Source organism: Gracilinanus agilis, chromosome 2 (assembly GCF_016433145.1).
Source record: "Gracilinanus agilis isolate LMUSP501 chromosome 2, AgileGrace, whole genome shotgun sequence".
Classification (NCBI taxonomy): Eukaryota; Metazoa; Chordata; class Mammalia; order Didelphimorphia; family Didelphidae; genus Gracilinanus; species Gracilinanus agilis.
The window spans coordinates 316,990,784-316,997,002 of NC_058131.1; the positions used below are offsets into that span (position 1 = coordinate 316,990,784).

The window sequence follows — 6,219 nt, forward strand, 5'->3', positions numbered from 1 at the left end:
AGATAACAAAGACCTAGGATTCTAGCATCTGGCACTAAATGAACTTTTTTGTAAACTGAATGGCGGTTTCCAAAACTGCTCCAAGCATCATTCCTTTGCCAAGGCAGTAAACAGCTTTTATCAGCAATAATGATGGCATAATCCCAGCTAAAAAGGAAAGTAACATATGGCAGCAGCCCTCCAAATACCATCCCAACAAAGTAGGGGGCATTTTTATTACAAAGTCCACTTGCAGAAAATCTGCCAGACTTCTCTTTTTTTCTTCTTTGAAAAAAGAGGGGAGTGGGGCAAAAAAAAAAAAAAAAAAAGAAGAAGAAGAAAGAGAAGAAGAAGAAAGAAAGAAAAGAAACACAGGTTATCATCTTCCCTGTTTGAGTTGAATGTGGCATTTGGGAATTTTAAACTAATGAGTTCATTTTTCTTAAGCATGTATATAAACAAGAAGCACGCACAAAGAAACTGCCACTACTAATGGCCAATGTGAATGTAAATACTATTTTCCTATTGTTATATACAAAACAAAAATCAATAAATTTTTTAAGGGACACCGTTCAATAAAGGAAATATCATGACATTTCTAAGAATCTTTTTTATTTATTTATTTTAAAGCCTTGCCTTCCATCTTAGAATCAATACTATGTATTGTTTCCAAGTCTGAAGAACAGTAAGGACTAGGCAGTGGGGGGTTAAGTGACTCGCCCAGGGTCACACAGCTAGGAAGTATCTGAAGCCAGATTTGAACCTAGGATGTCTTGTCTCTAGGCCTGGCTCTCAACCTACTAATTCACTCAGCTGTCCCCAGTAGGAGTCTTTTTAAAAAGAATGTGGAGTGGGCAGCTGGGTAGCTCAGTGGATTGAGAGCCAAGCCTAGAGACAGGAGGTCCTAGGTTCAAATCCGGCCTCAGACACTTCCCAGTTGTGTTACCCTGGGCAAGTCACTTGACCCCCATTGCCCACCCTTACCACTCTTCCACCAAGAAGCCAATACATAGAAGTTAAGGGTTAAAAAAAAAAAAGAAAAAAGAAAAAAAAGAATGTGGAAACAAAAATTACTAACTTAGAAGATCAGAAAGTTGACTTGGTATCCAGCACTGTGTCTCATATGCAATAAACATTTTTGTATATATTTTTGATATCAGAGGAAAAAGTTCTTAATCCAAGTGAAACAAATGAAGATATAAAATGTTTGTTGGTGTCCAACAGAAACAAGATGAATTATGATGAACTACAAAACAGCAAGAATGTGGAAATCTTATTAGTTCTCTCTTGAAGTATCAGGCTTCATAATTTTGATTCCTGAAAATAACCTTCACCAAGACGTTATTTTTTAGGCCATGAAACTGTTTATCAATAGGCTGATCCCATTATATCACATATTGTTTGAACTGAAAAGGACCTTAAAGATAAACTAGTCCAATATCATTTTGTAAATGAGGAAACTGAGGCCCAGAAAAGGAAAGTATTTTGTCCAAAGTCACATCATTAGCAAGAGGCAAAGACATGGTTTTCAAGGTAAATTAACTTTAGTTTTTACCATTAGAGCAATCTTTTTCCTTTGATACAAGTGATTGACATTTTACTCCTCTTTGAAGCTTTATAATTCTCAATTGTCATCTCAGAATCACATGGGTAAGACATGGGTTTAGATTTTTAAGCTAAAAAGAATTTATATGGAAAAAATTAGTTGGCTAATTAACATGCTCATTGCTTTGCCCTTTATAGTAAACATCTAGATTTAAAGAAACTACAAAACTCTATTTACTTGATGCTAATGCAGTGAGCTAATTGGAGAGACAATGAAAAGGTAAAAGAAAAAAAGTGTTAATATTTTTGTCATCTTTACCTATAAATATATTTTTCTAGACTGAAAAATGTATCTAATGGTTCCACTCAGTGATGTGCACTGCAGTTTACCACAGTGTCTATATTTCTGTTGTCAGTTTTACAGTATCTCCCTTCATTAAACCTATCAAGTTTTCCTTTTGATCATGCAACCAAGGCCAGAAGACAGATATCTTCCAGGAACAGAGCAGTCTGCCAAGTCTTTCACAGGACCAGCTTTAACCTCCCTATTGATTTTTTCAACACTGCAGCCATTCATCGTTTGTGACATTTGGCTGTCGGCTCTTTAACACCCTTCAACCAAATCAATTTCATATTTTTGTCAATGCTCTGCTAGGGATGAGTAAAATAGGAAAAGACTTAGCATGATTTAGAATGTTGATTTTCTCTAACAGTTTTATCTCTAGTTTTTATAAGCCTTATAAAGTTAATTCACTTGTTTATTTATGCATCTGTAAGAAACATGGAGAAAAAGTTATGCAAATTGCCAAGTTTTCAAAAAATTCAAAAAAGTCATAGATATTTTAAATGCTATTGTTTTCAAAATATGAGTTAGTCAAGATAGGAATCCTTCAGTATGTGACACAAAGATTACATAAGGAATTCTATTGTATGTGATATGGTTTTTTAAAATAAATAGTAAGAAACACTATCAGTAGAAATTTATTATCTTCACTTAATTTTAAGCTTTTAAAGATCATTACCTAAGTTTTTAAAAATTAAGACCACAAAGCATCCTTCCATAGAATCATAAGTTTTAGCACTGGAAAAGAACTTAGAAAGTATCCACTCTAATCCCTTCATTTCAGAATCCCAAACGTTCTATACATTATGGTTAAACAAAGCAATTGTATGTGTGTGTGTTTTAATAAAACACCCAAAAAAATCATCATTCTGTCTAATATCTTGTAGATAAATTCCCAGGCTACCTCAATACTCTATACCATTCACTGACTTCAGGTGCCAATATAACTCCTTTTGCTATCAAAGAGAACTGCATACCAAGATCAAGGACACATATGTTCTAATTTGTGCCAAATCTCCCATTGTTTGACAATCTCAGCAGTCTTTTGTGAAAATGACTGAACAAATGATACAACTCAACTGCAGTATATATTGTTATGTATTACCTAATTAGTTAGGATCTTAATCAAAATTTACATATTAACTTGTGGGGGGGGTTGTTATAAATTTTTTAAAGAAATACTAGGTCTTAAAGGCACAATTAGAAGCTCCTCTAAATATACTGTGTTGCTCCAAATATAGGCTGTTTTTTTTGGCTCCAAATATAACTTAGAGAAGCCCTGGGCATGCCTCATAAATAATACTATTGTTCAGCATATACCTATAAACTGTTTTTTTTTCCTTTCAAAGAGATCTTATTTTGGAGAAATAGTCTCTATATCTACCAACATAATATATTTTAAAACTAAACCAGACCAAAAACAAAACAAAAAACCTGGGTTAATGACTTGAAAAGCCTGATGGCTCCTTTGGAACCATTAGATATTATTATTCAAAGTATGAATATGAATTAGAGAATCATATATTAATGACTTATCATACCCTATAGATTTACTGCTTCAACACGTATTCTTAAAACATCCCCAAAACATAGTTACAGCATAGAGCCAATTTTTAAAAAATACAGTAACAAAGATGATTTTAAGAATAAATATTTATCTAACATAAATTATGTTATAATAATATAATAATGTTATAATAACATAACATAATAAGCTGACAATTCAAATCGTTTCTTTGGAACCAGTAGGGAATATGATGTAAATATGTTTTAAGGTTGTTTCTGAACTACATCCAAATATATGATGAACTACAGAACTACTGCCTATTCTTTTATCTGTAGTATTTTATAATGTCTATTATTGATAAAAAGCAATTTGTTCTTGCTTTTGACTCTTAACAAAATATTCAATATTTACAACAAATCCTCTCCCATGTTCTAAAGACTTTTACTTTAGATCTGAAGACTATGCTGTGGACCTTCTACTTTGAATCTATGTAGAACTGCTACTTTCTAATAATGCAAAATTGTTGATAGAACACAGGACTTGAAGTATAAATCCTTCATCAGACAAGATCAAAGGCAAGTCATTTGACCTCTCTCATTCTCAGTTTCCTCATCTGTAAAATGGACTTAACAACTATCTTACAGGGGTGATGTAAGGATAAACACTATATATATATATATATATATATATACACACATTTATTTATTTATTTATTTATTTTACTCCAGGTAATATATATATATATATATATTACTCCAAACTTTAAAGTACTATATGTTGTTGTTGCTGACTAAAACAATTCCACAATACACTCATAAATATATCAATTAATTAATGTCTTTATTAAGAGTCTACTGTGTGCTGGATACTGCACTAAGCCCTACAGATATAAAGCCAAAAGTTAAATAGACCTTGACTGCAAGAAATTTACATTCCCTCTAGAGAGAAAACTTGTACATATCTAAGTGTATGCCATGTAAGATATTTCCAGAGAGAAGACACTAACATTAGGGAAGGTCTAAAATAAAGGCCTTAGGAGTTCTGCCACTACTCACCTGAGTGATCTTAGGCAAGTCACTTAACCTCTGACCCTCAGTATCCTCATCTGTTAAATGAATAGTGGGAGATTCAATCCAATGCCAACAGGTATACGTTGCACTGGGTTATTTCTAAGGTCTCTTATAGCTCTAAATGTTAAATCCTGCTGAACTGCAGGCTCCTGTCATTTATTCTCCATTAAACTCATATTCATCCAAGCACTAGTAGGACAATATGAAATGTTTCTTCTATTTTCTTTCCATCATCACATATTCAGAAAAACAGACCACATCAGCTGATCCTGACAGAAGCCCATATACCAACATTTTAATCTAGTTATTTGTTAAACAAATATCTACTGAGTACCTTAGATGTGCCTAGTAACAATACAGAGACAAACAATTTTTTAAAGAAACATAATATGGGATACTTACCCTCTGGGAGTTTGTAATCTAATTGAGGTGACAATACTTACCCATAGGAAACAATAACAATGCAAGACTATGAGTTTCATATGCAAAATGATCCCCATGAATAATAATCTCTACCCTAAAACAGCTAAAAATCAAAACAGTTCCAAATAAGAAAAATAATGATAGCTAACATTTACATAGTATTTATGTGCCAGGTACTGGGTTCAAGTGTTTTTCAATTATTATCTCATTTGATCCTCACAACTACACCAGGAGGTAGCTGCTAATATTATTCCCATTTTACAGATGAGGAAATAGAGGCAAACAGAGGTTAAATGACTTGTCGAGGGTCACACATCTTTTACATGTCTGAGGTCAAATTTGAACTCAGCCTTCTTGATCCCAAGTCTGATACTCTGTCCACTACACCACTGAGTTGCCCCCAAGTAAATGAGAAAATGAAAGGTGATTTGGAGATTTGTTGAGAGAAGGTTTATAATAAAGTATATCTTAGTTAAGATTTTTATTATTTGGATGCTGGCAGTTCTACAAAATACTTTTCTCATCTAATCCTTTTCCACATTTCATCCATAAAAAAAATATATATTATGTACTTATATCTAATAAAATAAAATTTTAATTCAAAAAATTGTCTCTTTCTTTCCTCCAAAGTACAGTGGTTGTTTTAAACCACAATGCAACATACTTAATGGCATTTCTTTTGAAAATTATCTAATGAGGTCTAATTTCCAGAATTTTATTGTTATGTTAAGTCCAGAGGGTCTTATAATTATTCATGAATTAGTGAAGAGTTTAGAAGCACTGCCCTATGTAAAGTGAGTATCACAGAATCCAGAATTGGACAAAATTAGTTATCTAATTACAAGGTTGAATTTGTCACTTTCAGGAAGAATATTTAGCATGCAACTCTCCTGGGCATATTTCATGAACATGTTGCCTCGTTTCTTCCTAACTCCAATCCATCCTCTAGTCATCTGCCAAGGTGATTTTTTACCTCCCTATTCAATGAGCTCTCTTGCTCTCTATTACATCTAAAATCAAAGTCTTCTGTTGGATATGCTCTTTATAAGCTGCCCCCTTTCTAATGTTCCAGTATTCTTTTTTTTTAAAACCCTTATCCTCTGCCTTAGAATCAAACTGGTTCCAAGCCAGAAGAGTGGTAAAGACTAGTTAATGGGGGGTAAGTAATTTGCCCAAGGTCACATAGATAGTAAGTATCTGAGGATAGATTTGAATCCAGGAGCTCTCATCTCTAGTCCTGGATCTCAATCCACTGAGCCACCTAGCTGTCTCCTCTCCAGGTGTATTTATCCCTTCTTCCTCTACACACACACACACACACACACACACACACACACACACACACACACACA

At 33.4% G+C, this 6,219-nt stretch overlaps 1 protein-coding gene across 3 annotated transcripts in view; it reads right to left on the reverse strand.

Moving 5' to 3' along the window:
• Positions 1–6,219, reverse strand: part of PBX3 (PBX homeobox 3) — a 274,380-nt gene that overhangs the window by 175,819 nt on the left and 92,342 nt on the right. The window lies entirely within an intron of this gene.